Source organism: Vombatus ursinus, unplaced genomic scaffold (assembly GCF_900497805.2).
Source record: "Vombatus ursinus unplaced genomic scaffold, bare-nosed wombat genome assembly UNPS02014810.1, whole genome shotgun sequence".
NCBI lineage: Eukaryota > Metazoa > Chordata > Mammalia > Diprotodontia > Vombatidae > Vombatus > Vombatus ursinus.
In genome coordinates, this window is record NW_020954588.1 from 41,578,230 (window position 1) to 41,582,945 (window position 4,716).

At 45.7% G+C, this 4,716-nt stretch overlaps 1 protein-coding gene across 1 annotated transcript in view; it reads left to right on the plus strand.

Moving 5' to 3' along the window:
* The window catches only part of RARRES1 (retinoic acid receptor responder 1), a 36,111-nt gene that overhangs the window by 873 nt on the left and 30,522 nt on the right, over positions 1–4,716 (plus strand). The window lies entirely within an intron of this gene.

Consider the following 4,716-nt stretch of genomic DNA (forward strand, 5'->3'; position numbering starts at 1 on the left):
CCAGAGTTACCTGTTTCGGTGTCTTTCTAATCCCAGAGTTACCTGTCCCAACATTCTATAACTCAGCGTTCTTGTCGCAGCGTTCTAAAGTTCGTCTCAACGTTCTCGAGTTCTCTGTCCCAGCGTTGCAAAGCTGGCTGTTGCTGAGTTCTAAAAGCTGCCGGCATCGGGTTCTAAAGTCCGCCTGGTCACGAGGCCGAAGCCCGTGCCGGCTGCTGCTTAAGGCTCGGCGTCAGCTCCCGAAGCCCGTGTGCTTAAGGAAGCCCCTCGGAGTGTGGCCCCGGCGCCCGGGGGGCAAATGCCTTAGCGGCCGGAGTTTAAAAAGACCGCTTGGTTGGTAGCTGGGAGAGCAGTGAGGTCGCTTAGATAAAAGGGCTCCGGTCACGGGAAAGCTTAGAGTTCTCCTGATCTGCCGAGCAATCTCAATCAGCAATCAATCAATCGATCAACAAGTGTTTGTTAAGCACAAACTCTGTGTGCCAGGCACTGAGTGGGGGAAGCGGAGGGAGGTACAAGTAGAAAGAGTAAGCTTGTGTTGAGCACCTGCTGTCTCCTTCCACACACCTTAGCTTCAGTTTCCTCGGGCTGATGGGGCTGAATCGTAAATAGGGGATCTCAGAAAAGCAGCTTGGTTTAGAATGCTGGTCTTGGAGTCCGGAAGCGCTGGATTTGAATCCAGCCACAGACAGACACTAGCTGGGTGACTCTGAGCAACTCGGAGCCTCAGTTTTCTGATCTGTAAAATGGGGATAATAATAACGCCTACATCTCCCAGGTTGTCGTGAGGATCCTATAAGATAATGTGCTGTGCCAATCAAATGAGATAATGTATGGACAGGCCCTATTTAAATATGAGCTCTTATTATCTTAAGGTTTCTTCCTTCCCAAGTCCTGGGATCTTATGACCAATAAGAGGAAGCTGGACTAGATGCCCTCCCTGCCCCCATCCTAGCCTTACATCCTATGAGCTGTGAAATGAGGGAGCTCTCCTTACCTAAGCTTGGGGAAGCAGGCTAGAGATGGCGAGGTCAGCAGGATGTCGATCAGAGGCTCTCTGTGATCCTGACCAGAGCAGTTCACATGCAGGACCTTGTTTGGGATACTGTCTCCCCTTCCTCACCCCACCCCCAACCTTCCTAATTCCAGATCTTGACACAAAGAAAACATGTTTTGAGGTGGTATTATTTACATTTCACCATGGAACTGTCACCGCCCTTCCTAAAAGTATCCTCTGCTTTAATCTGATAGGATTGTTTGGAGGGAAGGCAAAGTTTTCTCGACTAAGGATGGCCTTGGATTTAAAGCTACAACTTGTAATCTTGACAAATTTGTATCTTGTCTTTATCTTGTAGTAACATGGATATCTCTGTTTAATGTAAGCTTCAGAACAGATACTGTTTGATTTTTTTCCCCTTCTAGCCCCCAGAATATGTGCGTAATAAATGCTTGTGTCCTGATTGATTAATTCGCAGTAGCTGGGTTCAAGATGTGGCTGTCAGCTTCAGGGGAGAAAGCAGCTTCCAAACAGGATGCACTGAAGGGGCGTTATCTACAGCACCCCAGCTATTCAATGAGACCACTCTAACTGTGTAACTAGGAACCTCTCTTTCCTCATCTATAAAATGGGAGTAACAATACTTGTCCTACATACCTCAAAGAATGATTGCATTGCAATGAAAACCTTAAATACTACATGTGCCAGGCACTGGCACAACTTTCAAGTGATGTGTAAATGTGAGGTGGTGTAGTGGGATTGATAGAGAACTGGCCTTGGAGTCCTGTCCCAACACATGCTGGCTGGGTCACCTTAGCTGGGTCACTTACCTCTATACATCCCCAGGAAGCTCTCTTCACTGTAAGTTGAAGAACAGGGGCTTGCTGCTTTGATGACCTGAATTTCCTCACTGGGAGTTCCCTATGCCAATGGTCAAGTCCACAAAAGAAAAATTAATCATTAAGGGGCAAGGATTACAAAGATCACATCATGACTTATAAAAAAATTTTACTGACAGGCACCAAATTTACCTTAAAATATAGCGAACAAGCCTTTCTGTCTTATGGGATTTCTGAATGGCTTACATCTGAATATCTTTAGAGTCGTGTAGCCCCACCTACAGTACGTAGGCCGTGCAAAGAGCCCTGGGCTTGGAATCAGCATCTTCCTGAGTTCAAATCCAGCCTCAGACACTTACTAGCTGTGTGACCCTGGGCAAGACACTTAACCCTGTTTACCTCAGTTTCCTCATCTTTAAGTGAGCTGGAGAAGGAAATGGCAAACCACTCCAATATCTTTGCCAAGGAAAGCCCACATGGGGTCACAAAAAGTCAGACATGACCGAAAAACATCTGAACAGGCCTACCTAGAGGTCTCAAAGAGTCATGTACACATTCTATTCATGATATGTAAATAGCTGTAGTCTTCAGCAATCCCAAGCGTAGAGGTTGTCACCACGTGAGCTAGACGATTCCTCATTCTTGCTCACATCTGGAATAAGGAAAAACTTGGAATCTAAAAGACCACGGCTAATTTTCTCCCCATCCACCATAGACTTGGGCTTCCAAAATGCAGCTAGGTAATTCAGTGGATAGAGGACACATTGGAGTTAGCTTCAGGCAGACCTAAGTTCAAATCCAGCCTCAGACACTTACTAGCTTGGTGAACTTGGGTGAGTCACTTAACTTCTGCCTGCCTCAGTTTCCTTATATATAAAATGGGGTTGATATTATCAGCAGTGAGGATAAAATGATACACTTGTAAAAAATGCTTTGCAAGCTGGCTATTATGATCATTTTCATTAATTGCCCTGTTACCATCTTGATAGTTACTCTTGAGACCCAGTGTCTTCCTGTCAAAGCAGGGAAGTCTCCAGGGAGCAGGGTTCAGGCCCTGCTGTCACAGGAGAAAGCAAGCAATTAAAGGCTCGTCAAACCCTTCACTTATGTTTTCACATTTGCTCCTCACAAAAATCCTGTAAGGTTGTTGTTATGATGCCCATTTTACAAAAAAAAAGAAACCAAGGCTGAGGGTAAGTAACTTGCCCAGGGTCACACAACTAGGAAGTATCTGAGTCAGAATTTGAACTCAGATCTTCCTTGGTTCAAGCCTATTGCTCTTAATTCTTGACCCACCTAGTTGCACTACCTACTTTACAGGGTTGATATGTCAGAAGCTTTGTACACTTCAAAGTGCTAAGAGAATGGTAAGATATATCCTATCATGTTAGATTTACTGTATTGTGTTTTATCCTGTTATATCTTATCTTATACTGTATTATCATATCACTTCAGTCCGTCACAAGAGCCATGATTTTATCAGATTAGATGCTCCCTCCACTGACACAGTTGTCAACTCCTCCATGACTCGCTAGCTGGTTTCTCCAGTTGAATGGCCATGACCTCTTGGCCAGGTGTTTGGCTTTTCCAGACTTAGCCAGGTTGGTCCTCCCGTCACTGGACCCATCCTCTGAACCAGTCTAGCTTGGTAGGACCCAACAGAGCTTACGCTCCCTTGGCCTACTCTTTGAGAGCCCAGCGTCAGTCATTTCCATGTCATGGGGGGGCAAGGGGGTAACTGGAGAAAGCTTAGTACTGCATGCACCGGAACTGACCAGAGAGAGGAAGATTTGGATGAAGATAATTCTGCTCTTCCTCAGAACAGTTCTCAGGGTCCACACTACTGAGATTTCATCAATGTGAGGAAGGCCCTTTGTGGAAACTCTCCATGGATGTGACCTCAAACTGAGATGTGGGAAAGACCTTAGCACCCACTGCATCTAGTCCATTGCCAGTTCTCCTGACCTATGTCTTGTCACTGGACTCCAATGACTCTGGAGGAGGAAGTGAGGCTGTTGACTTTGCACAGCCCTGCCTCACTTAAATCCAATTCATGTGCAAGTCAAGACATCACCCTTCTGACATCATTAGTCCTCTAACAACAACTACAACTCGGGGATGCAGATACTCTATCACTTCCGATCTGAGAGCGGCCTGGGGCAATGAGAGATCTTGTCCAGGGGTCTTTCAGCCAGTTTGGGTCCGAGGCAGGACATGAACCAAGGATTCCCTGACAATGAGCATGGCCTTCTACGTGATGTGTAATGCCAACTCTCCCTTTGAAAAATAAAGAAATAGCACTACTTCCTGGCTTCCACAAAGGAGCTCAAAGTGTCCATGGAAAATTCCAGGGAGGAAAACAGAGTATTTCCTCTCCCCACAGAGAACTAAGTTGCTGTTTCCTATCTCTAATAAGTGAAATATCACATCATTCTCAAAGCATCTCATCTTTTTCAACTTAAGGGAAGAAGCAGGCATGAGGAGGCCAGGGAAACTTGACAGCCAAGAGAACACCAGCCACTGGGTGTGAGGAAAATGCCAGCTGGTTAGACCATTCCTCCTATTTTTGTAGAAGCACTGCGTTACCTTCAAAATGATCCAGGGGACAAAGTCCAGTAAGCCATGGTGGTAGGGGTCTCTGGTAACAGAATGGTTTCAGGGATTCAACGAAAAGGAAACCAAGTTCGAGATTCTCTGGCCTGGTTCTCTTTCCACGCTATGGCCGATGCCCCATTCCTGTCTCCTTTTCCATGCTCTTACCATTCATTCATTCATTCATTCATTGAATAAACATTTATTAAGCACCTACTATGTGCCAGGCACTGTGCTAAGCACCAGAAGGTTTAAGGAAGCTTAGTACTGTGGTTTTGTTGGTACTAACCA